Source organism: Urocitellus parryii, chromosome 10 (assembly GCF_045843805.1).
Source record: "Urocitellus parryii isolate mUroPar1 chromosome 10, mUroPar1.hap1, whole genome shotgun sequence".
In the NCBI taxonomy this organism is placed as follows: Eukaryota; Metazoa; Chordata; class Mammalia; order Rodentia; family Sciuridae; genus Urocitellus; species Urocitellus parryii.
The window spans coordinates 74,116,732-74,129,746 of record NC_135540.1 but is presented as its reverse complement, the minus strand read 5'-3'; the positions used below and the strand labels follow the sequence as shown (position 1 = coordinate 74,129,746).

General features: G+C 35.7%; 1 pseudogene; it reads right to left on the bottom strand.

Annotated features, from left to right (window-relative positions):
• Positions 1-8,925: 8,925 nt before the first annotated feature.
• The window catches only part of LOC144257168 (small ubiquitin-related modifier 3 pseudogene), a 67,197-nt pseudogene continuing 63,107 nt past the window's right edge, over positions 8,926-13,015 (bottom strand).

Sequence of the window (13,015 nt, the reverse complement as noted above, 5' to 3'; positions counted from 1 at the left end):
ACAATAAAATGGTTCTTATTTATTTTTACAAAACATACCAAATTTTCCAGATGAAATACTATGCTATCTGAAATTTGCTTCAGCATCCATAGGGAAAAAAGAGAGAAAGAGTGTAATTGAATATAACTGAAATAAAATTGGTCATGTGTTGATAATTGTTAAAACTAAGTGGTCAGTTCTTCATATTTTTTCTTCTTCTATTTTGATTTCAAATTTTCCATAATGAATAAATGAGAGATCACATAGTGAGGTTTATAAAGAACCTGAAATTTCTGTGTCATGAACTAAACTTCTTTGAATGTTTTGTGAGGATTGAAGCATACCCCATCCTGGATATCTAGAACGAGTTCACCCATGACATAACTAGTCTTTCTGGAGTAATGTCTTTTTATCAAGCTCCTCTTGTGTCTGATTTACTGGCTGATTCTGGTCTCATTTCATTTCATTCTTACGTTCAATTTGATCTCCTCTTTTCGTACACTGCTAACTCTTGGTTGTCATACTGGTTTTCCTTCTGACAAGAATATTTGGTCACAGAATCAGTGTCTTAAGATGAGATGCAGGGGGCTGGGGTTGTGGTTCAGCGGTAGAGCACTTGCCTAACACTTGCAAGGCCCTGGGCTCAATCCTCAGCACCACATAAAAATAAATAAAATAAAGGTATTGTGTCCAACTACAACTAAAAAATAAATATTAAAAATAAAAGATGAGATGGCATTGACACATTTGGATGGTCATTTTTTGACCTACCGAGCCTTCTGGTACTGAAACTCCAAATTTCACCTGCCCACCTGAGTCAGTGTTGCTTATACTTCTTGCTGCTGCCATTTTCCTCCATCTACAATCTTGCCTGCCGATTTTTTCCCCAATGATTTTCAAAGGTCAACTTTTTCCTCAGATCTATTTACTATCCTTACACTTTAAATGACCTAAATTTTGTAATACAATAGAGCCGAAACACAGATAGGTTCTACTTTTTGGAAAGGTGAACAAATAAAAGGGTACCACTTTATGATCACTTTTTATTTAACTTGTCTCACAGCTGAAAAGCTGCCCACTTGTGCTGAGGTTGGAGGTGGGTATGCAATTGCTTCCCCTGCCACAATCTCATGACCTGTTATAACCCTGAACCCTGTACAACAATCTGTTGTAGCTAAATACTGTAAATCCATAGCAACAACCTGGGTGCCATCCAGACTTGAGGAAGGTTCTGGGAAACATTGGTTGATGGTGGTTTTGATGATTCACTAGGTACTTAAGCAGTGTTTTGCCACTGCCACCCTCACCCAATTCTTCTGCATGTGGTTTCTATTAACTTCAAGGAGATAAATATGAAGAAAAAGCTTTCTCCAAGAACTTGACCCATTTTTCCAAGCATGTCTATTTTTGCATGGCTGGCAACGTACTTTGGTGGAAAAGCCCTCCTCATGCTAAGGAAAAGCAACAGTACACCTGTTCACATTCTTCACCTTTGGTAAGGAATATCTGGGAGAAGTTGTTCTGCCCCTTTGGCAGCTATAGACAGACAGGGTTTCATCTTGTGCAGCACTCAGAACTGAAATTTTTTAATGCTTTATATGCTGTATATACCTGCAAATAGCTTTTGGGAAACTAGTAACTCAGATAGCAGTGGATAGATAATATGAGATGCCATACCATTGAAAAGGAAATCAACTGGAAAGTTGCACAGGAAATTGGTTGTTTGAATTCAATATTATGTAAATCTGGAGAATACCTGCAAGATTTAAGAATTCTTAAGTTGAGAGTAAAACATGAGATAGAGTTAAAGAGATCATAAAGAAAAATAGTTGAAATTTATATCTCTACTCATGAATCAAGTGATGTCTTTTCTAGGTAGTAATATTTGCACTGATGAGTTACCTTAGAAGAAAAACTGTGACATTCTATGTCTTTTATAAGTATATATCTGTTGGATATGGAAAAAGATGAACCCCAAAATAATGTGGCTGAGGGAGAAGGAATGAAGGAATCACTGTGTTTCCCAGTGACAAGACAGGTCACAGGGTGGGGGCAGGGGTGGGGGAAGGGGGGTGGGGATTTCCATCAAGTCTAAAATGACAATTTCTGAGAAGAGGCCAAAGCATTGCTCCTTCCCTAAACTGACCCCACACCCTCCATCTGGCCCAGTAAAGACTGCCCAAACTGACATGCTCATTAATTGAGTGATCTTTCAGTATAACCTATAATAAGCCTAAACCCCACTTTGGCCAGTGGCTCATTTTCCACCAGGAAAATGGACCCATCAGAGGCATCACTGCATTCTCAAATAATAGCTGTGCTGAGCTGATCTATAAAGTTGGCATCCAGCCCGATCCCTTTTGTGATAATGATATTACTTTTAGGTTTTTCAAAATCAGACTAATCTGGGGTATTATTAAATAGTAAAAATATAATTGAAAGCCTAAATCATTCTAATTACCCCTAATTTATACCTTTCAAAAGTCATTAAACTAGTCAAAGAAACTACCTCCAAAAATGAATTAACTCAGCTGGGCATAGTGGTATATGCCTGTAATCCCAGCAACTCAAGAGACTGAGACAGGAGGATCACAAGTTCTGAAAGGGTAAAGTTTCTAAGCTGCAAAGCCTGAGTTAAAATGTAAAGGACTAGATATTGTAAAGTTTCTGAACTGCACACAGAACCTGAAATTCCTGAGGCAGTTAAGACAATGCCCGGTACTGACCATTTAGTTGTTTAATAACCTAGGACCCCGTGCAGCTTGGCACGTAGGCATTCAGGGCCCAAACCAATCAGTTTGAATGTATCCCCTCATTAGGATTGACCTATCACTCCCGCCGACCTGTTCCTGCCAATGAATGTACTAATCATGTTTGGGAATTGTTGTTTGATTTTCCCGAGGTGTATGGTGATTTGTTAAAGGAGACTGTGATGTATGTAAAGCCCCTGCCCTCCCTAAAAAAGTGTACTTAAGCACTGCTCAACCCCTGCTCGGGGCTCTGGGCTGCTCTCCCTTCTTGAGTGAGCACGGAGCCCCGCATGCTGGATCTGCAATAAACCCCTTTTGCTGTTGCATGAGTCGGTCTCTTGGTGGTCTCTTCCTCCGACGTTCAACGGACCCTTACAGTTTGAGGCCATCCTCAGGAACTTAATGAAGCCATAAGCAACTTGGCAAGACTCTCTCTCAAAATAAAAAAATAAAAAGGGCTGTGGGTATAGCTCAGTAGTAAAGCACTCCTGGGTTCAATTCCCAGTACCAAAGAAAATAAAGAAAAAAAAAATAACTCCATAGCCTCACTTAGAGATTAAGCTTTGTTTTTACCAAAATATTAGAATCTACAATTCACCTGTTTCTGGAAGAATATCTACTGAAATTTTGGTTTAAAAAAAAGTTAGAAATAAGGTAGGATGAATTCTACATTAATAATCAAAAGTTTGGGTCTCTAGCCCTGCCTCAACTTATAAATTAGCATAAGACTAGAATATCCAATTAGCATTTCTGAGTCTCAGTTCATTACATATACAATGAAGGATTTGTCCTCTCTTCTTCTGAAATGACGTGCATGACTTTATACATTTAAAATTGTATAAAACTAAAGCATTCTGTTCTAAAAAAAAAATTTAAAGCAGAAGGGTGCACATCTAAAAAAGGTAAATGAGATTAGCTGTTAAAAGATTTCTGAAAGAACTAATTGCTAGATTGGGATTCTGTATTTGATTTTAAATTTCCTGGGAAGAATAACTTTTTAAAATGAAGAACGAATTCATCAGTAAAAAACAATTTATTTCTTGAAATAAATTTAAATAGGAATTAATTCATCTCCCTACTATAACACAGAACCTTACTAACATTGTAAATATTTTGCCATTTAACCAATTATGATTTTGTAAATGGCACATAAATGTCACTCAGATGCAAGTTTCTGTTATGCACTTTCTGAATAAAGACCATGTAAACTATAACAAGGTACTAGGATGAATATTAGGATGAGATACTATGGCCTAGAGAATCCCTGATGACTTTACCAAGGACTTGGAAAGAACTCTTTCTCCAATTTCAAATGTGTTCAAAGAACTTTATGCAAAGCAGCACTGTAGTCAACATGCAATTGTTTTCTCTAACTGCTTTGTAGAGCATATAGTCTGTGATGTTAATTGAGGCACCAAGCTTTAGCTATCATAGGAGGGTGCAAACTACTCATCTTATGAAAATGTACCAGTTTGACTGGTATTTTGCCTGAGTAGGAGGTCAACCTGCTTTGCATGTGCAGAGTTGAGACCTCCAAGTTTTAAGCTAATTAAACAAACACTCAAAAACTTTCCAAGCACCTGCATATGCTAATATGTTATAGTGCAGAAGAGTATTTGAACATACTACCATTTATAGGAATCAGTTCATATTAGGAATAGAACCCCTGAACTGTCTTTTGTTATTGTACTTTCAGCCTATTATTTGTGTCTTGACTTTGTTATGTTTGGTCATAATGAGGTGGGGGGTAAGAGGACTGCAAATGAACAGCTGGGGCAGGTGTAATGAATGATGAAGATGGGGGTTGATTCAAGAGGAAATAAAATGCTAATATCTCCAGAGCACTTCCCCCTCCTCCAATTTGTTGTCAAGGTTACCTGCCTCCAGGGAATTGTTCCCCCCAGTAAGGAGTTGTTAATGAATGCCTATACCCCAGGGTGGATTGTTCTCGCCCTTGGATCACTCCACCTTTGGGTCACTTAGGCAATATAAGAGAGGGAGGGGGCATAAGTAGAGAGGAAACATAAAAAGTATAAAAGGAGGAGGACACCCCCACTCCCTGGGCACCAATTGAGACCCTATCCTCTGCAGAGGAATCTCTGTCTTTCTGTCTCTCTGTTCTATTCTTTAAATAAAACTTTTTGTACTTGCCTCAGCATTTCTCAGGTGTTCATATCTTCAACACAAGAGGAAAGGGACTCCAACATGATTCTCAACACCGATATCAATAACAATATTTTAAATATCTGCCTTCTTCTTTGTGTTCCTCAATTTCCTGCCTAGTTTTCTGCTGTATCTCCTGTTTTCTTTAATATTTTATTTTAAATACCCAGATTTTTGATGCTTCTGGAACTTATTTTAATACATAATATGAGGAAGGGATCTTGTTTTTTTCCAGATCTTTTGCCAGTTATGGCAGCATCTTTATTAAGTAAACCTGAGATAGAATTTTGGTTTAAATATAAAAAGGGGCATACAGTATTGGCATTATTTGTTTTCAATGTGTGGCTGATGGTGAGTTGCTCCCTATGGATTACTGGCCAAGAGTTCTATGTGCTTCTTGAGAATTATTCTAGTTAGACAATAAAATTATGTGACAGGCTTAAATGCTAATGATTATTAGAGTCTGAGAGCCTCAAAGACAGAAATAAGACCATATTATTTCTATATCCCACTAGAATTCATAGTTTGTTTTTCATATTTTAGGTATTCAGTTATACTTATTTAAATTAACACTATGATAGTATAGCATGTATCCAATTTATTCAAGGGAAATGAGGAAATATTAAAATTAAAACAGGCTCAAGCACAATTACATATATTGCTATTAAAGAATTATTTTTATGCTTAGGAAAACATGTCTACCAACTGCAATTATGAGAATTCCCATAGGTTTAATATGATAATAATATTTGAATAAAGAAGACTACAACATATGACATAACTGGACATTATAGCACATCAGGAGAAAGCAAATTGTGGCAAATATTACTTATTATATAGCTAACAGCCAGGTTTTTTCCTCCTTGATGGCAAATTAGACTTTTGTTTGAGTCTTCAATTTCTTATGTGCTATGAGAAAGTTCACACTCAGAGAGTAAATAATGATGGCTATCAGCCAATTACGGTGTTTCATTGCCCTTGATAGTGATTAGCTCAGACATAAACATGTGACCCAATTCTAGTTGATAATAACTGCAGATAAATCTATTTAAGTATTTCTAACAAAAGTTTTCACTTATAGTGATATAAAATTAAATAAAAAATAAGACCCTCTTCTTCTTTACTGGTTGTTGAGATATCTTGCAGTCACAAGGAGGTAAAATGCTAAAAGGACATGGGTACTTAAGGGTATTATTGAGCCAGTAAATCAACCAATCCTGGAATTTCCCCTAATTCCAGTCTTGCTATTATCTAAGGAGTTAAATTCCTTATTGTTTAAGAGAAACACTTGTACTAGGGCTATGCTTACTTAAGAACTGAAAATATCTTGCCTGTTGTACATGGTACAAAAGCACAGACTTTGGGTCTAATCTCAGCTTCACCACTTACTACATTTAAGGTAAATATCCTTAAATCCTTCTATCTGGTTTTGTCCTACATACTGAAATAATTTCAATTGAATATATTCATCAACATAGTTACATGTAAAAAACATACATACATGAATAAAACATTGTATTTTTGTTTAGAAATAGAATTGTGTAATTTTTCACCAACGTGTAAAATGAAAATCAAGGACATTTCTTTGATTACAGAATTACTGATTGGAGTTTTACATTTATATTGTGATAACTTTTGAGAGTGAAAATAGTCATTATTCTGATGTGTGTATATATATAATAACTATATAGTATATATTATGACTATATATTATATAAATATATGACTTTTGAAATACTGACTAAAAAATAGCTCTATTTTACAACTATTTTTAAAGTTTAAATTCTTTCTAAAAATGAAATTGTATATTAGAACAAATGTTTAAAAATCTCAAAATTGATTACCTGAATATTTTAAAATAAGCACAAAAATTAAGTCTTCTTGATGTACATTTTCATACTATAATCAGTTTCTTGGCCATATATGGCTGATATGGTCACTGGTACTCCTTTAACTGATGTAGTTTTTCTAGTGTTTTTTCCTAGTTTGTTTTCTTGTTGTTTTTTTTCCCCCACAAAATTGCCTGAACCATCTTTAAAGGTACAATACCATCTTTGGGTTTTTTTTTTTTAATTTTTTGGTTGATCAAAAAACAAACTTGTTGACAGAATACCAAACTATCTTTACTGTTTACAGTAAAGTAAAACATAATGTACAAATTGGTGAACAAACAATAGAGACAACAACATCCCACCAGAACCCATACAGCAAAACTGAGGAAACAAAGAAATTTCCGCAAGATTTGAAGGAAAGAAGGTGATGGGTCATTGTCAGGTAACTATAAAAGTCAGAGAATGGCCATCAAGCAACAATGGATCCTTATAGGACAATAGACAGAATTATGAACATTTTAAATGATATAGATTCCCAAATATCTCACAGAATTGGAGTCACTGTTCTAATGCATAATTTTGATATTTATTTGGACAGTGGCAGAGTAAAACTCTGTAACACTAAGTCACCTTTCTGTGGGTTTCTTTTGCAACCACACTTTTATACAGCTCTTTTATACAACATAACTGCAAATTCAGTAATATTTCATCTTACTTTTTATAGAGAGACCATAATTATTTGTTAGAAGTAAATCTGAGGCCATGATACAATTACCAAATGAGAAACATGGTAATTATTTCCTTGTTTTGAAAGGATAAAAGCTGGTTTGGATTGTGCCAATCATTGCCCACATACCCACACCCAGGCAAAGAGAGCTGGGGTAGCATCCTGGGCCTCAGACCCAGACAGGACACACTCAGGAGCAGAAAGTACTTGGGCCTTACTACTGAAGGGGACTTAACTTTCTTTTTTGCTTCTGAAGAAGTATTCTAGTATTTTGCCTTCAACTTTACCATCTGCTTGATGAAGCTTGTCATTTGCAGCTTTTAGAATTTTAATAACATGTTTGGTGGAATTCCGCCCCCCACACTCTCCCACAGATGCACAGTGTGAACATGAGCTCGCCACATGATTTGGACAAGTAGCTCCAGCAGTGACCACTACTCCAGGGGTGAGAGCCTGGCCACGGACTGAGAGCCAACATTTAGCCACAAGTTTGAAGGAAAAATTGTTTTGGGAGGGGCAATGAACAAATTCAAGAACAAAAACAAAAACAAAACCTTACAACTCATTTCACAAAGAGAACAATGTGATTGGCCCAATGCAAGCTGTAAAATCATCCTGGCAGAGTTTTGTTTTGTTTTATTTTAATTTTTTATTTGTTTTAATTAGTTATACATAACAGTAGAATGCATTTATGCACTTTGATACATCATATATAGATAGAATATAATTTCTCATTTTTCTAAATGTACATGTTGCAGAATCATATTGTTCATGTAGTCATATACATATATATATATATATATATATATATATATATATATATATATATACACATACAGTAATAATGTCTGTTTCATTCCACTATCTTTCCTATCTCCACATCCCCTTCCCTTCCCTCCCATCACTTTCCTCTATGTAATCTAAGGTAACGCTATTCTTCCCTAGTGTCCCCCCACCCCCACTTTATTGTGAATTAGCAACCACATATTAGAGAAAACATTTGGCCTTTGGTTTTGTGGGATTGGCTTACTTCTCTTAGCATGTTATTCTTCAACTCCAACTATTTACTGGCAGATGCCATAATTTTACTCTTCTTTAAGCTGAGTAATATTCCAATGAGTATATATGCCACATTTTCTTTATACATCCATCTATTGAAGGACATCTAGGTTGGTTCCATAGTCTAGCTATTGTGAATTCAGCTGCTATAAACATTGATGTAGCTGTGTCTCTGTAGTATGCTGATTTTAAGTCCTTTGGGTATAAATCAAGGAGTGGGATAGCTGGTTCAAATGGTGGTTCCATTCCCAATTTTCCGAGGACTCTCCATACTGCTTTCCATAGTGGTTGCACCAATTTGCAGTCCCACCAGCAGTGTATGAGTGTTTGGGCACTTGAAGTGTGTGAAGGATCATTTCGGTGACTATCCTTGGTTTTCTCGAACTCCTCTGTGATCAGCCTGGTCGCTCACCATTCAACAACAAATGCAAGGAGGATGGCAGGGTGTGGGGTGGTCCCTCTGGAGGCCATGCCTCCCATCCGATGCTGAAACACGTCGATGGTGTCCTGACCTCCATCTCCAGCTGGGATGGAGTGTCTGTTTCATTGATTGGTTGCCCATCGAACCTGAATCTAATCTGTCTCATTGACAAGCCCTGCTTCTCATAGTAGGCCTTCATCAGCTTGCTCAGTGGAGTGTGCCTCTTGATTTTGAACTGCACCACTGAGCCATCCTGCGCCACCACCTTCAGGTTGATGTGGTCATTCTCTGTCTTCACACCCTCCTTGGGCTTCTCCTTGGATGTGGCTGTGCAGCGCTGGCAGCTAGACACAGCCGCAACTCAGGTTGATCAATTTTTAAATGTTTACAGCTTCAATGAACTTTTCTCTGTACTTACACTTCTTAATTGAGAAAATATTCTCACTCTTTGAAAGTAATTGTTTTCATTTAGAAATTTATAAACATTTCAACCCAATGTTTTCAGAGTATTGCATTTTGGCCTATATTCAGTATAACTTACTTCAGCAAATATTTTTACTAGACAGAACATATGTACTATATGCATGATACACACACTCATAAAGAGGCCACAACAGAAACTCAAGTACAAATAGAAGATTAACATCCTTGCTTATTTAATGGAAACACTAATGATAATACTTTGCTTCAGTTAAAAAAAAAAAAAAAAAAAGCTAAATTGGATGGGACACTAGGTCACCAATAATAAAATAGACAGTTCAAACATCCCAAAATGTATGCTCACCCTATTTACAATGTGAAGTCTATGATTTCTGTTTGAGGATTTGCTTCTAAGTAAAGTAAAAATTTAAATACTGGATAAAAAGTATCTGAAATTGTAAACTTCCTATAATTTCATAGCCTTTGTCCAAATCTTTAACCCCTTTCAATTTCTTACCTTATGTAGCAAATTATATTTAACAAGTTCAGTTTTCATAGGCATGACTATGTCATATACCATTATATAGGTTTTCCTGGTATTTAAGTAAAATATGTAAATTAAAACACAAGCATAACTGGCATAAACAAAGTTTGAACACAAAGAATGACTTTTGGTTATAATCATCAAATCAGAATAGCCTAAGCTCCCTCCCCATTAGATGGAAAACACAGAACAAGAACAGTAAGTCATCCCTTTTAAAAAAAATTTAAGGGAAATTACAAAATAATTAATGAACTTATTTTTTACAGAAGTAATGAAGCAAATTGTCCCCACTTTGGAATATCTACTGTGTCTTGTAATATACAAAACCTCTTGCCAGCCTCCTTAGTTTAAGATCAAAGATTTTGATTCTTTAGAATCAGATTCTGTAGCTTTGCTATATTCCGATGAGCCTCATGCTCCCAATATTTTCTGACACTGAATATGTAAGAAGAGAAGAACTCTCAAATATGTGTGTCTTATTTTAAAATGTAAATCCTAACTCCTATTCTTGTATATATTTTTTAAAATTATAGAAATCACATAGACATGTCACTTGCCTAGTAAGAGAAAAAGGGAGAGTTCTCAACTGCAGCTTGCTGCTACTACAATAAGAACAAACCTGCATTTATTTCTTCTGCCTTAGTTTGCTCTGGGTCTTTTCATTCCCAATCATATAAAAAGGCTCCATGACACCACACTCATAATTACAGAAGAATTCCAAGTAAAATATGTAGCTCCTCTACCCTCAAGAAGTGGAACAAAACTCCAATTTCTTAATGGCAGACTGCAGATGGTAACTTCCTTCATGGAGTGCAACATGGAAGGGAGGGAGAGGAGCTCTACAGAGGAGTGCCTTGACAAACACCACCTGGAGCCACAGGATTAAGGACAGTATCAACAGGGACAAGTTTAATAAAAACTGCATTCTACAGGGACACAGTTACATCAATGTTTATAGCAGCACAATTCACATTAGCTAAATTGTGGAGCCAACCTAGATGCCCTTCAATAGATGAGTGGATAAAAAATGTGGCTTATATACACAATAGAATATTACTCAGCAATAAAAGAGAATAAAATCCATTTGCAGGTAAATGGATGGAGTTAGAGAAGATAATGCTAAGTGAAGTTAGCCAATCCCAAAAAACAAATGCCAAGTGTTTTCTCTGATATAAGGAGGTTGATTCATAGTGGGATAGGGACGGGGAGCACAGAAGGAATAGAGGAACTCTAGATAGGGCAGAGGGGTTGGAAGGGATGGGAGGGGGTATGGGTTTAGAAATTATTGTGGAATGTGATAGACATCATTATCCAAAGTACATGTATGAAGACCCGAGTTGGTGTGAATATACTATGTATACAACCAGAGATATGAAAAATTGTGCTCTACATGTGTAACAAGAATTGTAATGCATTCCGCTGTCATATATAAATTTTTTAAAATGAATAAAAAATAAACAAACAAACCAAAAAAAAGGAAAAGAAAAGAAATTAGAATGGTATTTTGTCTCTGTGGTCTTCCTCCAAAAAACCTATAATCCTAATCTAGTCTTCTTATGTAAAATAGTTTAGAAAAGTTTCAATTTTCAATGAGAATGAAGTTAGCTTAATAATCATAATCTCATCAAGTGTGTATGAGCATCCAACCAACAGTTTGTACATTAGGAGATACTGAGAGTATGAGTGAGGGAATCCTCTCTGAATTGCCAAGCTATTTCTTCAGGATTGAAGCCAATTATTCAGGCTGCTTCTAAACATTGTTTGTAGCAGGAGAACTTCTCATGGGGACATATTCAATTAAAAATTTTTTATTAAGAATTTAATTTTGTGAATGAGTGAGTGTGTGAGAGAGAATGTGTGTGCATATGGGTGTGTTTGTGTTTTAAATGTTGATCTTCTAAAAGCTTAAGGATGGGAAGATCCCTGCATATAGAAAACAAGGAGAGACAAATCTTTTGCAGTTTCCATTTCTATTGATATTCTTGTCAAGGTCATGTTATAAGTACCTCAAGCTTTTTTCAGATCCATTACAAAGCACTTAGGGATTGGCTATCATGTTAGATTTTCCCTGAGGAAGAAGGGTGAAAATGAGCAGGGCTCTGCCGGGTGGTGGTGGTGACAGTGATAACACCATAATGATAACAGACAGCAACATCAAACCAGTGATAATACAATTTAGTGAAGAACCTCTTTGTCCCATTAATCGTAATGGATACTTTATACTTAGCACCTCATTTAACAAACTTGTTAGGAGAATATTATTCTTCCCATCTTATTCTTCCCATCTGAGAAAATTTAACAGCATGGAAAAAATTCTAAAACTACACTAATAATAAGAGTCTTAAATATCTGATCCTTTTCCACAATATGCACTGCCTCTGAAGAATATCAGTTGGTTTCTAACATATGGGTGATCCATGGACAAAAAAATTACTAGCACGCATGCATTAATATGCATTGATCTCACTTAGTCAATGGAGCAAAATTGGAGGAAATACATTTAGTTTATCTGGACCAGATGGCACAGATGCTACAATATAACTAAAAATACTTTTTAACCCATTCTCATTCTCAAAAATTCTTTATTAGAAGTCTTGACAGAAAAATGAACTGAAATCTCTGTTTGCACCTCTGTAACAAAATACCATAGAGTAATTTATTTTATTTTTTTAATATTTATTTTTTAGTTTTTTTAAAAACAATAGAAAGTTACTTCTCACAGTTATGGAGTCTCTTCTCATGCCATCTTTTGCAAAAGTCATATAAGAATATTGGATGATCAGGCTTTTTTCCTTTTTCCCCAATTCTGATAGCATCATTAAAATCACTTGGGGTTTAGGGAGTACATTTCCACTTTAGATTTCACAGTTATTAAGGATTATATGTGGCTAGAACTAATTAGATCTCAGATAGTAGTTATTTTAGCAAGATCAACAAGCTTCTTTATCTATTGCAGAATTCAGAAAGAAGAGGTTACTAGAATCAGTGACTGAGTATAGTCTATGGATGGAAAGAATGAAATTAAATGAGGATCAGACTGAGAAAAAGAACCACTAACTGGAAAGAAGCTTGAAAAATAATAACAAAATATAGGGTGACAGGGTTATGGGTTACAGATTG